The following is a 22,609-nucleotide window of genomic DNA, read 5'->3' on the forward strand; positions in this document are numbered from 1 at the left end:
TTGGAGTTTGCCAAAAGCCATCAGAACCAAGATTATCTGGTCTCATGAAACCAAGATTGAACTCTTTGGCCTGAATGCCAAGCGTCACGTTTAGATTAAACCAGGCACCACTCATCACCTGGCCAATACCATACCTACAGTGAAGCATGGTGCTGGTAGCATCATGCTGTGGGGATGTTCTTTCAGTGGCAGGAACTGGGAGACTAGTCAGGTTCGAGGAAAAGATCCTGCCAGGAATGGCTTTGTGACAAGTCTGTGAATGTCCTTGAGTGGCCCAGCCAGAGCCCAGACTTGAACCCGATCGAACATCTTATGAACATATTACAAATTATTCAATACAGTCAGGGCTGGATTTAGATGAAGAGAGGCCCTAGGCTATTCCACTTGTGAGGCCCCTCCCAATCCCCTACTCCCACGACGAGAGGAAGATGGAAGTGTCCACCAGATTGACACCGTTGTGCAGCCGAGCGTGGCCAATGAGATAAGGGCTGGAAAGCTGCGCTTTTTATTTATTGCCAGTGCTAGTGTCGAGTTATCGGCTTAAAACACTATTATTATGAAATGGAGGGCAAGGAAAATTACTGAAGTGTTGTTTAGAGACTACAGTGTGTTGTGACAGCATATGTAAGAAAGGCCTATGGCAGTGTCAAAAATATTACACACCAGGCCCCAGGGGCGGAAATCCCGGGGGGACAGGAGGGGGGACAGTCCTCCCCCCCCCCACCAATCCCCCCCCCCCATATTTTTTGTAATTCGGATTTTATAACCCGGTGAAATCTCCGCTTTCCGCGAGACAGTGGGGGTGGGGCTGCTGATCGATAGCGCCGATTGGACAAGAGGGACGTCGGTCTGCAGGCAATGGGGGCAGAACAGACCTGCGCCTCATCCACAGCCAGGATCCACAGCCTCTCTCTCCCTCTCACGCAGCGAGGCTCCGACCGCACGGCAGGCACCGTAGACCCCGCTGGACCAGAGAAACGGGCACTCCTGCTACTTACCTGGAGTAGACATCTAGGATCATTGATAGACACGAGGCATCCAGGTGATTGTGTGGAGTGCAAATAGAGATCTGAACCCGCCCAGGCCCACTGCGCATGCGCGGAAAGACAGTCATTTTGCGTCGCTGCTGCGTCACTGGCTTCCCCCAACTGCGCAGTCGCGGATGGTCGCAATTTTTTTCCCCAAAACTTCCAGCGGGCCGGAACCAGAATTTCAGGTAATTTCCGTCAAAGTGGAAACACTGAAAGTGCTCCATTTTTTTTCCCTCTGGATTTTGTTTACTCTGTGGGGAAAAAAAACACCTTGACCGGTAGATTTTGAGGCCCTAGGCTTCAGCCTATGAAGCCTATTGGTAAATCCAGCCCTGCCGAGGCCCCCCTAGATCTCGAGACCCTAAGCTTAAGCTTGTGAACCTTATACGTAAATCCGGCCCTGAATACAGTCTACATACATTACTCAAATTTCACAAATTTATCCCCCACCCTTGCAACTCATGTGGCCTACTAGCATGGGATCCCTTCCCTTATTTTGACAAAACATTCAAAACTCATGTGTGTCGAGTGCTGATGAACATGCCTGATGCGTTTGTCAAGAGACTGAGAGTTCACCATTAAGCCACAATGGACAGCCAAGGTATCCTCACCAAAGTCTACTTGATTCGTAATATCCAGCAATTTCCTATTCTAAAACCCATTAAAGCTATTTCCTTCAATAAAAATATGGATTCGGAAAGAGTTCCATTACATTTGCATCCATCTTGCTTAGTAATCAGAGCATTTAGGAACCAATTGCAAAAATCAATCTGGCTTTGGCAGATTGGATTCTTTGATTGACTGGGTTCTATGTTAAAATTTAACAGACACTCAGCTGACACCAGGTGGCAGATGGTGTTATTTTTAAAGGATCGGTTTCGACTTTAGAAATAGTGTGGAAACAGGCCCCTCGACCCACCGAGTCCACGTCGACCACCAATTACCCGTACACTAGTTCTATCCTACACACTAGGGACAATTTACAAAAGCCAATTACAATACGAAACAACTTTATTTATCCCGAAAGATACTTAGACAATAGGTGCCATTCAGTGAACCGGCCTCCACTGCCTTCTGAGGCAGAGAATTCCACAAAGTCACAACTCTCTGTGTAACGTTTTTCCTCATCTCAAAGCTCACCCCTTATTCTTAAATTATGGTCCCTGGTTCTGGACTACCCCAAAATTGGGAACATGTTTCCTGCATCTAGTGTCCAAATCCGTAATAATTTTATATCTATATTACTAAAAGTCTGATCTTGACCACTTCCTGTTGTTCTGTATATTGATTTTAGAAACACAGCTGCCACTTACGGCTGTGATTTTTGGCCATCTTACTCAGAGTCCCCCTCCACTGCGCAGGACAAGAGGATTTTTCCCATCGTTGAAAAATAAAAGAGTTATTAGTGTATACAAAATGCTGAGGTTTTCTATCCTGAAGGTCATGCCCCTTCCGGAGGGACTATAAAACCTGGAAGTGTTGAGTGCCTCAGTCAGTCTTTGCAAGATGGGGAGCGAGAGGGTCACGTCCCTCAGTCTGAGCTGTGAATAACACTGAACACATGCCCACTAAAATGTGAGTGGTTTTACTGACCTGTCAGTGACCTTAATGTGGTTTGAAAATATAGTTTGGAAATGCTAAAGCTGTGTTGCCTTTGGTTTGGAAATGCTAAAGCTGTGTTGCCTGATTAAAGTTGCCTTGCCTGATTAAAGTTGCCTTGCCTGATTAAAGTTGCCTTGCCTTCTATATACTTAAAAGTCTAATCTTGACCACTTCCTGTTTGCGCTCTATATTAATTTTAGAAAAAACGCTACCACATACGGCTGTGATTTTTGGTCATCTTACTCGGTCCCCCTCCGCTCATCGGGTGCCGAGGATTTTTCCCATCGATTAAAAATAAGTGTTTAGTGTTATTAGTGTTTAAAAAATGGTGAGATTCTCTCTCCTGCCAATCACACCAGGAGGGCCACGCCCCTTCTGGTGGGAGGGGGGGAGGGACTATAAAACAAGTGGGCGTGGCTCAGTCTCTGCAAGATGGAGAAGGGAGAGGTCACGACTCGCTGTCTTTAGTGGCCTTGCACCCTGCTTGAAATGGTATGAAACTGCACTTGAATTTGGTGGCCTTGCACCCTGCTTGAAATAGAATTTCAAGGAATAGTCGTGAGTCAACTGCCAGCCCACCAGCCATGAGGGAGTGAGCTGCCCGCACAACAGGCTTGAGTGACTGAGCCGCGAGCCCAAGAATCCATTCGGTCCAAAATGCCCATACTAGCCCTCTGGAAACCAGCCCTTCAGCCCACAACACCCATATTAGCGCTCCAGAAAGCAACTCAATTAGCGAAAATTTAAAAACACATATCAACTGCATGGGCCGTGGGTGTTAAAGAGTAGGGGCTGAGGGAGGGGGATGGAAGCAGAAGCAACGACGGGGGCAGATGCGAACTGGGAGCTGGGGCTGGCGAGTGTTTGCCGGGCTGGCAAGTCGCTCGCTGCAGCTCCGGCCATGGAGCAGCCTCAGTGCAAGAGTCCCGGGCTGTTGGAGGCGTCGGAAGCGTTGCGCTGCGGCCGTGAGAGTCTCTCTGCCGAATTCGCCCTGGTGACCGCATGGACCAGACTGTGGCTCGGTGCATCCTGGAGGACAACCAGTGGCTGCTGAAAGTAAGTACCAAGCACTGGGTAGAAGCGGTGGAAGATAGTGGCCTTCAAATGGGGGTAGTTGGAGAAAGCATCCTGCTTGCCTGCTAGATTTTCACTTACTGTAACTGCAGGAAAAATGTTCCCGATGTTAGGACAAGGGGTCACACAGTTTAAGAATAAGGGGTGAGGCCAGTTGAGACTGAGATGAGGAAAATCCTCTTCTTCCATAGAGTTGTGAATCTGTGGAATTCTCTGCCACAGAAGGCAGCGGAGGCCAATTCACTGGATGTTTTCAAGAGAGAGTTACATTTAGCTCTTGGGGCTAGCGACATCAAGGGATATGGGGAAAAAACAGGAAAGAGGTACAGATTTTAGATGAGGTACAGATTTTAGTCTCCGCTCGGGGAGACTAAGCGGCGGTTGGGCGATCGTTTCGCCGAACACCTCCGCTCAGTCCGCAATAACCTACCTGAACTCCCGGTGGCTGAGCACTTCAACTCCCCCTCCCATTCCCAATCCGACCTCTCTGTCCTGGGTCTCCTTCATTGCCAGAGTGAGCAACACCGGAAATTGGAGGAACAGCACCTCATATTCCGCCTGGGCAGCTTGCATCCTGATGGCATGAATGTTGAATTCTCCCAATTTTGCTAGCCCTTGCTGTCTCCTCCCCTTCCTTAACCCTCGAGCTGTCTCCTCCCACCCCCCCGCCCTCGGGCTCCTCCTCCTCCCCTTTTTCCTTCCTTCTCCCCTCCCCACCCCCCATCAGTCTAAAGAAGGGTTTCGGTCCGAAACGTTGCCTATTTTCTTCGCTCCATAGATGCTGCTGCACCCGCTGAGTTTCTCCAGCAATTTTGTGTACCTTCGACCTTCTAGCATCTGCAGTTCCTTCTTGAACACAGATTTTAGATGAACAGCCATGATCATATTCAATGGCAGTGCTTGCTCAAAGGGCCGAATGGCCTATTTCTGCACCTATTTTCTATGTTTCTATGCTTGAGTATATGGCAATAAAACTCGACCACTTGATTTTGAAGGATTCATGCATGGTGGAGGTATAATGTAGTCATAGAGTGATACAGTGAGAAGACAGGCCCTTCAGCGCAACCTGCCCACACCCGCCAACATGTTCTAGCTACGCTACCTGCTTTTGGTCCATACCTCCAAACCTGCCCTATCCATGTATCAGTCTAACTGTTTCTTAAATGTTGGGATAGTTGCTGCCTCAACTACCTCCTATGGCAGATTGTTCCATACATCCACCATCTTTGTGTGGAAAAAGTTACCCCTTAAAAAGTTACCTCTTAAAAGTACTTCATGCAAAAAACATTGAAAGCATACTTCTACATTGCACTAAAACATGATTTTAGTACATCAAATTCGGAAAAAGTCCCTACCCGTGGGAGGAGGGTCACACCCCTCCCATACCCTCCCCCCCACTCAGTTGCTCCACTCCCTCGCCGGCTACCCCCAAGGCCAGTGATCAGTGATCGCTCAGCTTCCCGACTTTCAAAAACGCTCTGTGGCCTCTGGTTCAGACAGAGAGCACTGCCAGATGTGAGCTGGGAACTGAGGCCAGTTGTCCATGATGTCTGGATCCCAATGTTCAGCGCTTCGTGTTTCGGAGTTGGCTAATGTTATTGATTTGTAATTAGCCTGATTTGTAATTAGTTGACAAAACCATAATTTATTAATTAGGAATATTCAGGGGGATGGGATAAGTGTAATATTAAAATGACATGCAAGGTCAGGCTGTCTGTCACAACATACAGTCCCGATAACCCATTATTTCCTTCAGTTAAATAATGGGAAGGTAGTAGGTGTAAGGCTGGACTCGGGGTCAGGAATGAGAGAAGGTATGCAACTGGAGTCGGGGTCAGGAGTATTACCCTGTATTGCAGTGAGCCCAGGTTGGTCAACATGGGCCAAGTGTTTGATTATAATCTGATTTCCATACAGGAATATACTAAGATAATTCATGTGCTGCACCTGTTGATCAGAGTCTGGCTCTACTGTGGAATGTAATTAGGAATGTAATGTAGCCTAACCTTATTCATAGCTAATCCAATTTAAAGCATAAATATTGCACTCAAGTGTAAGTTAAAAGAATCGTTACAGTATGCACCAGATTGCACAATTTCAAACTGAAAAATGCAAAAGCTCAGTACCAATGGGAGAGGGAACACTCCCCCTCCCACCCCCTTGGTTTCTGCGCTCCCTCGGGCTTGGTCTCTCGCAATTTCTCACTGCCAACTCTCACCCATTGTTGGCAGCCCTGCAATTTCTATTTTCCTATTTTCTTCCAAGCGCTAGGCCACAGCCTTCCCATTTTCACACATTCTACTCACATTTTGCCCATTGAGCCGATAAACATCTTCCCGTCGCATTCCCACCTATATTTCCGCACTACTTAATCATTTAAAGTTAAAGAGAAAAAATAGAAAACTCACCCATTTCGGAAAAAAATGCAGAGTGACGTCACAATGCAGTCGCAAGGCAGAACGGGACACTCCGGGAGGGAGGGGCACTCCAGCGTACTCGCGTCGCGGCCACTGCCGGCGCCCAACGCCTGACATCCGGTGGCCAGGGTGGTGCCGTGGGCCCTTGCTGGAGCCGAGCCTGGTGCTCAAACTAGTGACAGCCGAGCCCGGGGCCGAAAAAAAACCCACTGCAGGAACCAAATCCGGGCCGGGCCGAATACAAGAACCAGGCCGAGTTCCAGGCCCTGGCGCTGCTCCAAGGCCTGGGTAGGTCCTGGGGCAGGGAATGGGAGAATGACGGGAGGAGGATGAGGGGGATGATGAGGAGATGGGGATGGAGGGGGGAGGGGGGGGTGATGGGGGAGGGGGGGGAGGGTTGGGTGGGGTTGGGTGAAGGAGGAAGCCCCCTCCCTATCTAGCCTCACTCCCACCCACTCTACCCCAGCCCTCTCCCTATCTACCCCCCTACTCTACCCCCTTCCTCTAGCCCTCCTCCCTTGCCCTCTCCCTATCTACCCCCCCACTCTGCCCCCCTCCCTCTCCATCCCTCGCCCTCTACCTCTCTATGCTCCCTTCCACTCTCTCTACCCCCTCCCTCCCTCTCTACCCCACTCTTTCAACCCTCCCTCTACCGTTCCCTCCCTACCCCCCTCTCTACCCCCTCCCTCTCTGCTCCCCCCTCCCTCTCCCTGTCCCCCCCCTCTCTCTACCCCTCCCTGCTCTGCCCCCTCGCTCTCTCCCCCCCCCTCTCTGCCCCCCCCCTTCCTCTCTCTGCCCCCCCCCCTTCCTCTCTGCCCCCCCCCCCCTTCCTCTCTGCCCCCCCCCCTTCCTCTCTGCCCCCCCCCCCCTTCCTCTCTGCCCCCCCCCTCCCTCTCTACTGCCCCCCCCCTCCCCTCCCTCTCTCCCCCACCCCCTTTCTAGGGATTGAAGAGGGAGGGTGAAGAGGAAGACGAGGGAGTGCTGGATGATGAGGAGAAGTGAGCCGTGCCTGCGCAGTTGCGGGCTATGCGCGAGTGGTGCAAAATTGCGATGGGGGAAGGGCTTGCGTCGGGGGAACAGGTGGAATTTAGCCTGCACAGCAATGCCTCTCCTATGTCACAACGGGAACCCGTCAGCCGCGCCAGCGCAGTTGGGAGCTATGGGTAAGTGGTCGAATATTGCGTTCGGGGAACATCCCTCCTGAATGACAACGCACCCCCCCCCCCCCCCCCCCCCCCCCCCCCCCCCCCCCCCCCCCCCCCCCCCCCCCCCCCCCCCCCCGGGGGGACGGGACCAACGGGTCCCACTTGGTCTAGTATAATTTTTTAAAATTTACAATTAACTTAAGAAATACTGAAATGATCACAAAATAGCAGAATAGATTTTTTAAAATTTCACACATCTAAACTTACTCATCTAAAAGCATCTAATGATAGATAAAGGATTTGTTTAATGATGGAGTTCCTGAGCCATTTCTAATTGACAAAAAGTCTGTGAAATATTTAAGTCTCGCTGTTTACATGCGAGGGTTTACAATGTTTTATGGAAAGAAAAGGTTGACTGGAAAGGTATGGTTTGCTTTCATTTTTTCTTTGCTTCTGCTTGCTTTAATGAAGGGTTATTCTTACTGCTAGGAAGGTGGGCTGTTCCCACAGGCAAATGTTTGACGCACTGCACACATTGTACACGTCTGTGAGGTTGAAAGTTGCTGAGGGTGGCAACTAGGAACAACAGCAAATTTAAATTAAACATATTACCTTGTAAATCAGGCAGGTGCCCGATACGTGACCTTTTAAGCTGCCAAAGCATAATACATTCAAATTTAACAACTCTTTATCAACATTTTTTTTAATTAAGCCATGTTTTATTGCCTTGTATGCTCCTAAACCAAACTCTGTTAAGTGGTTAGCGTCACAATACCCACAACATTAACCTCCCTGAAGCAATGAGGAAACAAACAACAATTGGCCGTCTACTATCAAACGGAATTTATTCTCTTTTACCCCTCAGCCTTCTGTGCTGCAAGGAATCAAGTCCTGGTCTGCCCAACCTCTCACTATAAGCTCAGGCCCTCAAGCCATTGCAACATCCCCGTAAATCTTCTCTGCACTCTACCCAGCTTTATAACATCCATCTTATAACAAGGTGACCAAAACCAAACATAATACTTCAAGTGTGGTCTCACCAAATGTCTTGTACAAATGTAACATCACGTCCTAACTTCCATTCTCAATACCCTAACCGATGAAGGCCAGTTTACTAAAAGCCTTCTTGACAACCCACTCAACCTGCAACGCCACTTTCAGGGAACTATGTACTTGAACTCCAAGGTCCCTTTGATCAACCACACTCCCCAGGACCACTGCCATTCACCGTGAAGGTCTGTCTTGCCCTGGTTTGACGTCTATATTTTTTTAAATGAATACAGGTACTCACCTTGAAAATCTTTATAACAATGGCAATTTCCTGGTTAGCCTCCAATTTCTTCTGCTTTCATTCTTCTATCATTGTTTCTAAAATAATAATTGAAATATTAGTTGGCCTGCTGCCACATTTAAGCAGCGATCAGGTTGCTTTGTAAATACATCTCAAGCTTCAATAATATTACTCATCTGTTACTTTATTTTCACTGTGCCCGTACAAAGCTGTTTAAAGTACCCATTATCTGCCAAACGTACAATTTATGACATTGCATTTCAGGGAGCAGGCTAAAATCTTAATGGTAAATGGCGATTTAAACATGAAGGTTGAATTGGTTCCCAGCAGGGAATGAGCAGGGCAGGAGTAATGGCCACTTAAAGCAAGTCATGTTCAAGGTGAAGGTTAGCTGATGGTAGGGAACGAGCTTGCTGCTCACAGCAGGGTGTATTTAAGTCTTATAACAAGTTAAACTGAGGCACACATTTTACATACAAGCACTGAGGTTGAGATACAATAGGATTTCCAGCACAGGTGTAAGCTTTTTAGAAGCATACAAATGAAAGAATTCAGGATAAAAACATGGACTACTTTTTCACTAGCGGGGATTCACGCACTCATTTTGATTCTTTATAGCTTTGCCATCGTCAAATAATTATCAGAAATATTTCCTGAGGCTTTGGAGAGGGTGCAGAGGAGGTTTACCAAAATGATGCCTGTATTTGACAGTATTAGCTACAGGGAGAGGTTGGACGGCGCGACTCTCGTCGGCAGCGGCCTTTGCAGTCTGTCCGCGTTTTATTATTTTCTGTCTATGTTTTTATGTAGTTTTTGTTATTTTTTGTTGGGGTGTGTGTGTGGGGGGGTGGGGGTGGGTGGGAACTTTTTAAATCTCTCCCTGCACGGGAGACCCGACCTTTTCTCGTCGGGTTTCCGTTATCGTTGGGGCTGCAACGAGGAGCGGCCTCCAACAGGAAGAGACCGGGGACTCTGGTGCCGACGACTCACCGTCGCCGTCGCGGGGCTGGCCGAGTCCGGAGCGGGTGGAGCGGTGGAGGAGCGCTGCTGCTGCTGCTGCTGCGGCCCGACCGGAGAGTCGGAGGCTTCAACGGCAGGTCTGTGGACGGCGGCACCGGGAGCCCGCGGGTCCCTGGAGGGAGACCGCTTTTCAGGGCTCTCGCAACGGCGACTTCCCCCGCCCGAGTTGCGGGGTTGAAGAGCTCCTGGAGCGGGGCCTACATCACTGCCCCGCGCGGCTTGGAATGGCCGCGGGACTCTGCGAGCGCACGCCGGGGGCTCTAACATCAAGAACCCGGTGTGCGACCTCGCACCACCCGGCGTGGCTTTAATGGCCGCGGGACAATCGCCATCGCCAGCCGGGGGCTTTGACTTTGACTCTGACATCGGGGAGGGGGAGAGTGCAGTGGAGAGATAAGTTTATTTGGCCTTCCATCACAGCAATGTGATGGATGTTTATGTAAATTATGTTGTGTCTTGGGTCTATTTGTGTGTAATGTATGGCTGCAGAAACGGCATTTCGTTTGGACCTCAAGGGGTCCAAATGACAATTAAATGTATCTTGTATCTTGGACAGATTTGGATTGTTTTCTCAGGGTTGCAGCAGGATAAGTGAAGACCTGGTATAAGTGTGTAGGATTATGAGAGCCATAGATAGAGTCATACAGAGACATGCAGAGTGGAAACAAGGCCATTCTGCCCAACTTGTCCAGGCTGACCAACATGCTCCATCTACACTAGTCTCACCTGCCTGCGGTTAGCTCATATCCCTCTAAACCCATCATATATCCAAGTACCTGCCTAAATGCTTCTTAAACATTGCCATAGTACCTGCCTCAATTACCTGCTCCTGCAGCTCGTTCCATACACCAACCGCCCTTTGTTTAAATATTTGCTACCCCTCAGGTTCCTATTAAATCTTTATAGGGTGGACTTTATGGGGTAGACAGTCAGAACTTATTGAATAGCTGAACAGGAAAGAGGAATGAATGGCCTAATCTTTATGGCAGCTTTATAGGACTTTGGTCAGGACAATGTTTAGAACATTGCATGCAGTTCTGGTTGCCCCATTACGGGAAGGACGTGGAGCTGTTGCAGAAGGTGCAGAGGAGGTTTACAACTGCAAGCAAGCTTCTACTCGTGAAGAGCCTGTTGGAGATCTTGGACCTCTGTGTGCCAGAACCTTATACACCCTCTCTCACCAAAGGGAGCAGCCTGGCACGGTATTACGTCTCTTTGCCAGCTGCTGATTCACAAGCAGATTTTGGCAGCCCCCCAGTGATGGGTTAGCTTTGCTGCTCATACCAGCCACCATCTGCTTCCGTCACACACATACACATCGGCACTGCCAGGTGTTACTCACAAAAAATACTTTGATAAACTTTCGTCCAAAAGCCAAACTATCAACAATCTCCTTCATGCTTCCGGTAGTTTAGTTTAGTTTACTCATACAGCATGAAAGCAGGCCCTTCAGCCTACTGAGTGCACGCTGATCATTGATCACCCGTTCACATCAGTTCGATGTTATCCCACTTTCGCATCCACTTCCTCTAGGAGGACTCAAAAAGCTAGAGTAACACAGCGGGTCAGGCAGAATCTATGGTGAAAAGGAACAGGTGACGTTTCCGGTCGAGACCCTTCTTTAGACTGAGAGTCAAGGGAAAGGGAGAGGAGTGATATAGACGACACATAGAACAAAGGCATGAAAGATGCACAACGCAACAATGATCATGGAAAGGTGGAGCCCACAATGGTCCATTGTTGGCTGTGGAGAAGGTAATAACGAGTTATACAGACAGTGAAACTAGTACGACAAGTAGGGCAAGGGCGCGACGGAGAGAGGGGAGGTGCAAAGGTTACTTGAAATTAGAGAAATCAATTATCAAACTTGGTTGTAAGCTGCGCAAGCAAAATATGAGGTGCTGTTCCTCCAATTTGCATTTGGCCTCACTCTGAAAATGGAGAAGGCCCAGGACAGATAGAAAATGGGAAGAGGAGTTAAAGTGTTTGGCAACTGGGAGATTAAGTAGGCCAAAGCTTTCCGCCAAACGATCACCCAGTCTGGTCTTGCCAATTTATAGGAGTCCACACCTGGAACGGTGGATACAGTAGATGAGGTTGGAGGATGTGCAAGTGAACCTCTGCCTCACCTGAAAGGACTGTCAGGGTCCTTGGCCAGAGTCGAAGGAGGAGGTGTCGGGACAGGCGTTGCATCTCCTGCGGTTGCAGGGGAAGGTACATGGAGAGGGGGTGGTTCTAACGATAGGTCCTTTTATCCAATCTATCTAGGCCTTTCACTATTCGGGAAGTTTCAATGAGGTCCCCCCTCATCTTTCTAAACTAAACAAAACAAAACACATGTGCTTGGTGTGATCGTCTTTACTCAGCCTGCCTGAAAGAATGCAGGAGATGTCAAGGACCAAGAGGGAGTTCATCAGCGAGCTCCCGCGGGGATGAGTGTGAAGTCTGGAGCACATCATTTCCAGTCTGAATGTGTCAGTCAGCATTTAGTTAGTAACGGTGTCAGGGGTTATGGGGAGAAGGCAGGAGGATGGGGTTGAGAGAGAAAGTTAGATCAGCCATGATTGAATAACAGAGATGCGGATAGGAGATTCTGCGGTAGCAGGCGAGACTCCAGGATGGTGTGTTGCCTCCCTGGTGCCAGGGTCCAGGACGTCTCCAAGCGGCTGCACGGCATCCTCAAGAGTGAGGGGGAGCAACCGGAGGTCGTTGTGCGTGTTGGCACAGATGATATAGGTCGGAAGAGGGAGGAGGTTTTGTAACAAGAATTAACAGAATTGGGTAGAAGACTGTAAAGCAGGACCTGCTGGGTAGTGATCTCAGGATTGCTTACATAGAACATAGAAACATAGAAAATAGGTGCAGGAGTAGGCCATTCGGCCCTTCGAGCCTGCACCGCCATTCAATATGATCATGGCTGATCATCCAACTCGGTATCCTGTACCTGCCTTCTCTCCATACCCCCTGATCCCTTTAGCCACAAGGGCCACATCTAACTCCCTCTTAAATATAGCCAATGAACTGGCCTCAACTACCTTCCGTGGCAGAGAATTCCAGAGATTCACCACTCTCTGTGTGAAAAATGTTTTCCTCATCTCGGTCCTAAAAGATTTCCCCCTTATCCTTAAACAGTGACCCCATGTTCTGGACTTCCCCAACATCGGGAACAATCTTCCTGCATCTAGCCTGTCCAACCCCTTAAGAATTTTGTAAGTTTCTATAAGATCCCCCCTCAATCTTCTAAATTCTAGCGAGTACAAGCCGAGTCTATCCAGTCTTTCTTCGTATGAAAGTCCTGACATCCCAGGAATCAGTCTGGTGAACCTTCTCTGTACTCCCTCTATGGCAAGAATGTCTTTCCTCAGATTAGGACACCAAAACTGTACGCAATACTCCAGGTGTGGTCTCACCAAGACCCTGCACAACTGCAGTAGAACCTCCCTGCTCCTATACTCAAATCCTGTTGCTATGAATGCTAACATACCATTCGCTTTCTTCACTGCCTGCTGCACCTGCATGCCTACTTTCAATGACTGGTGTAGCATGACACCCAGGTCTCGCTGCATCTCCCCTTTTCCTAATCGGCCACCATTCAGATAATAATCTATTTTCCTGTTTTTGCCACCAAAGTGGATAACCTCACTTTTATCCACATTATACTGCATCTGCCATGCATTTGCCCACTCACCCAGCCTATCCAAGTCACCTTGCAGCCTCCGAGCATCCTCCTCACAGCTAACACTGTCCCCCAGCTTCGTGTCATCTGCAAACTTGGAGATGTTGCATTCAATTCCCTCGTCTAAATCATTAATAAATAGCTGGGGTCCCAGCACAGAGCCTTGCGGTACCCCACTAGTCACTGCCTGCCCTTCTGAAAAGGACCCGTTTGCTCCTACTCTTTGCTTCCTGTCTGCCAGCCAGTTCTCTATCCACATCAATACTGAACCCCCAATACCGTGTGCTTTAAGTTTGCATATTAAGCTTCCAGTACCTCGTATTAGTGAAGGTAAGAATAGGAAGATAGAGGAACTGAATGGGTGAATGAGGACTGGTGCAGGATTCAGGGATTCAGATTTCTGGATAATTAGGATCTCTTCCGGGGCAGGGGTGACCTAAATAAAAGCGATGGGTTGCACCTAAACTGGAGTGGGACCAACATCCTAGCGGGAAGGTTTACTAATGCTACACGGAGGGATTTAAATTAGATTGGCAGGGGGGGTGGGATCACGTGCAGGACAGAGGCACGTGAGAGACTAGAAGTTGGTATGGAGGGTGGTGTTGGAAAGGTTAGTGGACAGAATAGGCAGGTGTAAGGCAGAGAGCGAGGAAGGAGGGTTGGTTCAAACTGCATGTAGTTTAATGCAAGGGGCCTGACGGTTAAGGCAGATGAGCTTAGGGGTGGATAGGTACGAGCGACTGGGATGTTGTAGCCATGACTGAAACCTGGTTAAGGGAGGGGCAGGACTGGCAGCTCAATGTTCTGGGGTACAGGAGCTTCAGGAGAGACAGGGGTGAGGGAAAAAGAGGGGGCGGAGGGGGGAGGGTTGCATTGTTGGTTAAGGAGGATCTCACGGCTGTGTTCAGAGGTGACATTACGGACGGTCCGTCTAGTGAGGCTATATGGGTGGAGCTGAGGAACAAGAAAGGGATGGTCACCTTGTTGGGGGTGTACGACAGACCCCCGAATAGTCAACGGGAATTAGAAGAACAAATGTGCCGGGAGATTGCAGACAGCTGCAGGTCAAATAATGTTGTTGTAGTAGGGGGTTTTAACTTTCCCAATATAGACTGGGAAAATCATAGCGTGAAGGGTTCAGATGGGGTGCAATTCCTCAAAAGTGTTCAAGAGAGTTTTCTTAAGCCACAGTGAGGGGGCAATGCTGGATCTGGTATTGGGAAATTGGGAAGGGCAAGTTAATGAAGTGTGTGTGGAGGAGCCTTTTGGGACCAGTGACCACAGTTTGATTAGGTTTAAGATAGTTATGGATAGGGACGGAGAGGGTCCACATGTTAAAATGCTCAACTGGGGTAAGGCTAACTTTGAGGGTATGAGAGAAGGTCTCGCTCAAGTTGACTGGAGCATGTTATTACGTGTACTGGAGAAAGCTCAGGATATGTACGTCCCCATTAGAGTGAAGGGCAAAGCAGGCAAACGTAAGGAAGCTTGGCTGACGAGGGAAATTGAGACGTTAGTCAAAAACAAGAAGGATTCATGGGACAGGTATAGGCAGCTGGGATCAAATGCATCCCTGGAGGAGCTTTGGGATCTAAGGAGTAAACTAAAAAAGGAAATCAGGGGCCAAGAAATAGCTCTGGTGGGTAGCATTCAGGACAACCCCAAAAGATTTTATAAATACATAAGGGGGGAAAAGGTAACTAGAGAGAGAGTGGGACCTCTCAGGAATCAAAGCAGTCACCTCTGTGTGGAACCACAGGAGATGGGCAATGTCCTAAATGAGTATTTGTATTTACAGAGGAGAAAGACAGGATGGAAGAAATTGGAGCAGTCACTGAAAGTGTCTTGAGAGCAGTCAGGGTTACTGTCGAAGAGTACTGAAGGTACTGTCGTGTTGATAGAAAATATGTGCAGGAGGAGGCCATTCGGCCCTTCGAGCCAGCACCGCCATTCATTGTGATCAATAACCCGTGCCTGCCTTCTCGCCATATCCGTTGATTCCATTAGTCCCTGGAGCTCTATCTAAGGCTTGAAGGTAGACAAATCTCCAGGGCCTGAACTGATATATCCGAGGACATTGTGGAAAACTAGAGAGGAAATTGCGGGAGCCCTCGTTGAAATTTACGAGTTGTCCTTAAATACAGGAGAGGTGCCGGAAGACTGGAGGATGGCAAATGTTGTACCTCTTTTCAAGAAGGGCTGCAGGCAAAATACTGCGATCTATAGGCTGGTGAGCTTAACATCTATAGTTGGTAAAGGACCTGTCCCACTTTGCGATATTTTTGGCGACTGCCGGCAAAAGATTTTGAACATTTCAAAATCCAGCGGCGCCAAAAAAAATGTTGCAACACTTGAAAAAACACCGCGCGTCAAACGTCGTCACCGCCGTGTCACGCCGCAAAATGTTCGGTGACTTGATACGTCAGTCAATGATGAGAAAAAGACGTCACCTGAGGGGCAGGATATACAGGCATTTGGATGGGCAAGGGCTGATTGCGATAGTCAGCAGGGTTTTACATGTGGGAGGTTTTGTCTCACAAATCTGATTGATTTTTTTGAAGACGTGACCAAAAAGGTTGATATGGGCAGAGCTGTAGATGTTGTGTATATGGACTTCAGTAAGGCATTCAACATGGTTCTACATGGTTGGCTGTTCTGGAAGGTTAGATTGCATGGAATCCAGGGGGATCTAGGAGTACAGGTGCATGGTTCCTTGAAGGTCGAGTTGCAGGTAGATAAGGTGGTCAAAAAGGCTTTTGGCACTTTGGGCTTCATCAGTCAGAGTATTGAGTATAGAGGTTGGGAGGTCATGTTGCAGTTGAATAAGACGTTGGTGAGTCGCATTTAGAATATTGTGTTCAGTTCTGGGCACCATGTTCTAGGAAATATATTGTCAAGCTTGAATGGGTTCAGAAAATATTTATGGGAATGTTGCCAGGACTAAAGGGTGTGAGCTCTCGGGAGAGGTTGCGTAGGCTGCGTCTCTATTCCATGGAGCGCAGGAGGATGAGGGGAGATCTTATTGAGGTATACAAAATTATATGAGAGGAATAGATCGGGTAGGTGCACAGAGTCTTTTGCCCAGAGTAGGGGAATCGAGGACCAGAGGACATAGGTTCAAGGAGACGGGGAAAAGATTTAATAGGAATCCGAGGGGTAACGTTTTCACACAAAGGGTGTTGGGTGTTTAGGACAAGCTGCCAGAGGAGGTAGTTTAGTCTGGGACTATCCCATCGTTTAGACAGGTGCATGGATAGGACAGGTTTGGAGAGATCTGGACCAAGTGCAGGCAAGTAGGACTGGTTTAGATGGTACATTGGTGGCCGCTGTGGGCGAGTTGGGCTGAAGGGCCTGTTTCCACACTGTAACACTCTAATAGACTGGATGGGCTGAATGCATTAATTATGCTCCAAAGTCTTATGAGCAATATCTATAAAAGCATAACCTAACACATCCTTTCTGTGCAATTTGATATTGTTCACACATTCCTGAAACAATATTTAATGGCTTCAGAAAGTCTGATGTGAGCCACAGACCATGTTCCATTTCTCATTACCTTATCTGCAAAAGCACAATGTATATTACAGTTTATTGACCCAAAAGCTGGAGTAACTCAGCGGGATAGGCAGCATCGCTGGAGAGGAATGGGTGACATTTCGGGTGGAAACCCTTCTTCAGACTGAAGGTCACGGGAAAGGGAAACAAGAGATGTAGACAATGATGTAGAGAGATATAGAACAATGAATGAAAGATATGCAAAAAAGTAACCTTGATAAAGGAAACAGGCCATTGTTAGCTGTTTGTTGGATGAAAATGAGAAGCTGGTGCGGCTTAGGTGGGGGAGGGATGGAGAGAAAAGGAATCCCGGAGTTACTTAAAGTTAGAGAAATTAATATCATACCACTGGGTTGTAAGCTGTCCAAGCGAAATATGAGATGCTGTTCCTCCAATTTGCGTTTGCCTCACTCCGACAATGGAGGAGACCTAGGACAGAAAGGTAATTATGAGAATGGGATTGAGAATTAAAGTGTTTAGCAACTGGGAGATCAGGTAAGTGTATATTACAGTTCTCCGGGCACTAGGGTAAGGTAGAACAAAAAATAAAAAATCCTCCATAATTCAAAAATTACAAGATGTCATGGTTAAGAATAGCTTCTTCCAGCAACCATCAGGCTCTTGAATGCTGCACAACGCTAACCTCAGCAACTATGATCTTCTAGACTTTAGAGATACAGTGTGAAAACAGGCCCTTCGGCTAACTGTGTTCAAACCGACCAATGATCATCACTTACACTAGCTCTATCCGAAACACTCGGAACAATTTATCAAAGCCAATTACCTTACAAACCTGTTTGTCTTTGGAGTGCGGGAGGAAACCGGATAGCAATGCTGTTGAAGAGGTTTTTACATAGGCACATGGATGTGCAGGGAATGGAGGGGGTATGGATTATGTGTAGGTAGAGGAGATTTGTTTATCTTGGCATCATGTTGGCAAGAACATTGTGGGCTGAAAGACCTACTCCTATGCTGTACTGTTCTATGTTTGATGATGGTCGGTGATAGTCAGCAGTGTAATGCGTTTATCTATCCGCAGAAGGATTTCAGGAGATCTAAACTGTCTAATTTTCAATAACCCAGAAACAGATCCAGGATCGACAGTGAACATAGTTAACTACTTTAGACTTCAGAGATGCAGCTCGGAAACAGGCCCTTCGACCCACAGAGTCTGCGCCAACCAGCGATCACCTTGTACACTTGCACTATTCCACACACTAGGGACAATTTGGAATTTTACTTAAGCCAATTAACCTATAAACCCATACATCTTTGGAGTGTGGGAGGAAACCGGAGAACCCGGAGAAAACCCATGTGGTCATGGAGAGAATGTATAAACTCCGTACAGACAGTACCCATAGTCAGGATCGAACACTGGTCTCTGGCGCTGTGAGGTAGCAACCTATGTGCCACTGTGCTGCCCTTGCGCAACTGTTTCCAAAAAAGCCTCTCAGGTCAATGGCGGGGAATGAGTTCTTGCAGAGAATACGAATGATAATTTTAATCAGATATAATAAGCAAGTTCGGTATTCCAATAAACACAAGGAATCATGGGATTTGTCAAAGGTCACTCATGATACACACCCCCAGCAACCGTGCCGCCGCATGCACACAGATCCGCGCCTCATCCGCAGCCATGATCGAACCCGGGCCTCCGGCGCCGCCGAACTGCCACTGGACCATCCCCGTCTCCCAGAGCGCCCCATTCCCGTCCTGGGGCGGCTGGAGACACCCGGGACGACCCCGGACCGACGGGACACCGGCGGCCCAGGCCCACAGCCAGCGTGGCTAAGAAATGCCAATGCCAGCTCAACTCTGCCTCTCCTGCCGGGTAACCAACAGCCCTGGACCGAAGGGATACCAGTCCGCCGCGGCGGCGGCCCAGGCCCACAGCCAACGTGGTGAAGAAACGGCAACGCCTGGACTGACAGGGCATCAGCACAGTGTATTGGAGCTAGCGTTTTTTCTCCGCGCCAGCTGCAACGCCTGACCACCACCGCAATGGGCTGGCACCCCGCAAGTCCAGGGCCACCGTTCAACCCGGCGGGACACGCAGAGCCGAGCCGGAGTCAGCGCCCCCTCTCCGTGCCGGCTGCAAGCCTGGGCCGTCACTAGAACGGGCCGGCGCCCCGCCAGACCAGGACCAATCTGGACATCCCTGGCCGCCCCCCAGACAGGGACGGGACACCCGGGAGGGGACGGGGACGGCCCAGCAGCAACGCAACAACACCTGTAGCGCGGAGAGCTGGGCCCAATCCCAACCACAGATGAAACTCAGGTCTGTACCCACGCAGAAGCACAGCCGCCAAGAATGTTTATCGCGAGTGACCCATGACCTGGCATGCGCAGTCGGAATACCGAACTCACTTACTGCCATACAATGGGAAATACTAATCAATTTAACACTTTTATAACATCCATAAATTACACTTTACAGCATCCCTAACTATAAACATTCCTCTAAGTTGGCTGATCTCATAATTGTATGTGGAACTGGAAACATTATTTAGATCAACTCATTTGATTGATCAAAGATATTAATTGAAAATCACAACACTGAATATAGATTGGTGCATCATTTATTGCTGACTCACAATTGAGCTAACACTTTATTGGTTCTGATATGTCTTTAAAGGTAGTCTTTTAAAATAAACCAATATGAAATGGAATAGTAATTGGCATAGTGTGATCAACTCTCTTTAATTCCTTTTGATATTCTTAATTGTTAATCTTGTATTCTGCCATTACTCCTGATCACCCTCTGGTAATGGGTTATAGGGAGATTCACAATTAATAACATAGAACAGCACAGTACAGCACTGGAATGGGCTCTCCAGCTCACGTTTACTGTGACACACACAATGCCAAATTAAACTAATTTCCTCTGCCTGCATGTGATCCATATCCCTCCATATCCATGTCCCTATCTAAAGGCCTCTTAACCACCACCGAGTCCACGCTGACTATCGGTCACCCATACACACTAGTTCTACATTATCCCACTTTTACATCCACTCCCTACACACTAGGGGAATTTACAGAGGCCAATTAACCTACAAACCATGTATGTCTTTGGGAAGCAATCCAATTTTGTCCAAGGAACTGCAGGTGCTGAGTTATACCAAAGATAGACACAAAACACTGGAGTAACTCAGCAGGTCAGACAGCATCTCTGGAGGAAAGTAGCAGATGACGTTTTAGGTCAGAACCCATGTTCAATCAAAATTTTACCCGCTTTCTCCCCCTACTCTATTAGTCGGAAGAAGGGTTCCGACCTGAAATGTCGCCTAATCCTTTTCTCCAGAGATGCTGCCTGACCCTCTGAGTTGCTCCAGCTCTTTGTACCAATTTTATCCAATCTCTCCTGACTTAACTATATACCCTCTAATCGAGGCAGCAGTAGCCGCTAATCAAGGCAGACTTTAATATTAGTAAACTATGAATATATAAAAGACTATTTCTGATGTGACAGGCAAATTATTACAGGATGCAACATTGTCAAACCATGCAGTACTCCTTATTATACATTGAACAATTTGTGCAAGTAAATATATTTCTTGTTGTGGTTTAAGGATAAATACCTAAAATCTGATACTCTGCATCAAACGGAAAATCAAATAAAAACCCTCAATTTATTTTCTTAAACTGACACTGTGCCATCTATTGGTTGCTAAGCAACACAAGGCACTGCTAATACCGTGAAGATGTTGAAACTGTTGGTTCCGACACTTCATTTATCCTTTCAGCTTGGTAAGCATTCCACACAAGCAGACCATTTCACATAATGGTCAGGATAGCTTTTATGCTTCATGGTTGAAGTCTAATGTATGTTGCAATGGTGTGAAGTTGCACTGGAGAAAGCATGCCAAACTTCACAGCTTGGTTTGAGAACAGCTCTGCCCAAGACCTCAAGAAATTGCAGAGTGGTGAGTGTGGCCCAGTCCATCACACAGGACTGACTCCCCACTAATGATTCATGGAGTCATACAGCACGGAAAAAGGTACTTCAACCCAACTTGCTCGAGCATGACAAGTCCCGTCCACCTTGGCCCATCCTCTAAATCTATCTTATCCATGTACCTGTCCAAATGTCTCTTAAACATTGTGATAGTACCCGCCTCAACTTCCTCCTCTGGCGGCTCGTTCCATACACCCATCACCCTTTGTGTAAAAAAGTTACCCCTCAGGATCCTATTAATTCTTTCCCTCCTCAACTTAAAGCTATGACCTCTTGTTCTCGATTCCCCTAACCTGGGCAAAATTCACTATCCATCTATACTTCACACTGCCTTGGGAAAGCAGCCAGTTTAATCAAAGATTTGTCCCACCCATTCCTCCTTCTCCCTGCTCCCATCAGTATAGAAGCTTGAAAGTGCGCGCCACAAGACTCAGGAACAGCTTCTTCCCCTCTGTTATCAGGCTTCTGAACAGTCCTTCCATAAGCTAGGGTAATGTCCGATTCACCTCTACCCTATCGAGGACATTGGACTTTGTATCTGGAAATGATTTGCTACAATGCTGAGAACTATATTAAGCATTCGGTATCTTCCCCTTTGCTGTTTCAGGGGCTGTTTCCATGTTGTATCTCTAAACCAACCCTGCCGGATGAGAGAGAGGAATAACGAGGGTGGGACAAGTTTTTGATTATGTTGGCTGCTTTCTCGAGGCAGCATAAAATGTAGATGGAGTTGATGGTGGGGATCCTGGTCTGTGTGATGGGCTGGATACATTGATGAAGCAATATCAACTCTTTTCCCCAGAGTAGGGGAATTAAGGGGAGAGGGGAAAGATGTAATAGGAACCTGCAGGGCAACTTATTCACTCAGCGGATGGTGGGTATATGGAGGAGGTAGTTGAGGTAGGTACTACAATGTCATTTCAAAGACATTTGGACAGGTACATGGATAGGAAGGATTTATAGGAATATGGGTCAAATGCAGGTGGGATTATCTTAAGATGGGGCATCTTGGTCGGCATGGACGAGTTGGGCTAAAGGTCCTGTTTCCGTGGAGTACGACTGTATGACTAAAAGCTCTGCTACAGCATAAGGCGTTCCTTTTTTTGTGCATGATGTAAAGATGCCTTTAAACATCACTGTAGAGAGCAATGGGTGATATTCATCAAATCTGCCAGCAATTTGCCCCTCGTATCTGCAGTCTTTCAAAGCCAATAAACCAAAATATTTTAAGATACCATGTAGGGACTAAATATTGTGTTCAAAACAAAAGCAGACTCGTTACATGAATCTATATTTAATGTTCCTTGTGTTGCAAACATGTAACAATGTAACTACAGAACTTCCTGGTGCACTAAAAGTATAACCATCTGTGACATGTGGCATATTTCAATTATAAGGAAATATTCTGCACAGGGCTAGAGAGTTGTATTCTACATTTATTGATCTACGTGTAATAGTATTCTTCTTCTTAGGCCCCCTTCAGTCATGGCTGACCATGGGTGTCTCCAGGGTGCGATTCCCTATATGGAGGACGCCTGTGCGTGACTTTGTTTAACGTGGGGAGACTGGTGCACAGACAGCCACCCCACAGTCCTTGACAGATCTGGGTCAGGATCCAGTGGCATGGAGACCCTTTTCTCCAAGACGACCGGAGACCCTTTTCTGCTGCAGCCTTCATCTGCCTTCCCAGCCGTTGTGCCGCTCCACTAAGGTCAGCCATCGTCCTCTGCCTGTTCCACCATTGTGGTCTTGGTTGTAATAGTATACATTTATATAATTCATCCATGACTAAAGTAAACCTTTAGGTGCTATCACAATGTTTAAAAACATTTGGACAGGT

General features: G+C 47.7%; 1 protein-coding gene across 5 annotated transcripts in view; it reads right to left on the reverse strand.

The window, feature by feature from the left end:
* The window catches only part of csrnp3 (cysteine-serine-rich nuclear protein 3), a 101,376-nt gene that overhangs the window by 27,032 nt on the left and 51,735 nt on the right, over nt 1–22,609 (reverse strand). For 3 of the 5 annotated variants that reach the window (XM_055638174.1, XM_055638170.1, XM_055638172.1), the window contains exons 3-4: nt 17,158–17,240; nt 8,561–8,637 (exon numbers count right to left, since the gene is read on the reverse strand). The gene's annotated coding sequence lies outside the window, so the exon portion shown is untranslated. The remainder of the gene's footprint in view (nt 1–8,560; nt 8,638–17,157; nt 17,241–22,609) is intronic. The other 2 variants (XM_055638173.1, XM_055638175.1) reach the window with 1 other exon arrangement.

Source organism: Leucoraja erinacea, chromosome 7 (assembly GCF_028641065.1).
Source record: "Leucoraja erinacea ecotype New England chromosome 7, Leri_hhj_1, whole genome shotgun sequence".
NCBI classification, from domain to species: domain Eukaryota; kingdom Metazoa; phylum Chordata; class Chondrichthyes; order Rajiformes; family Rajidae; genus Leucoraja; species Leucoraja erinaceus.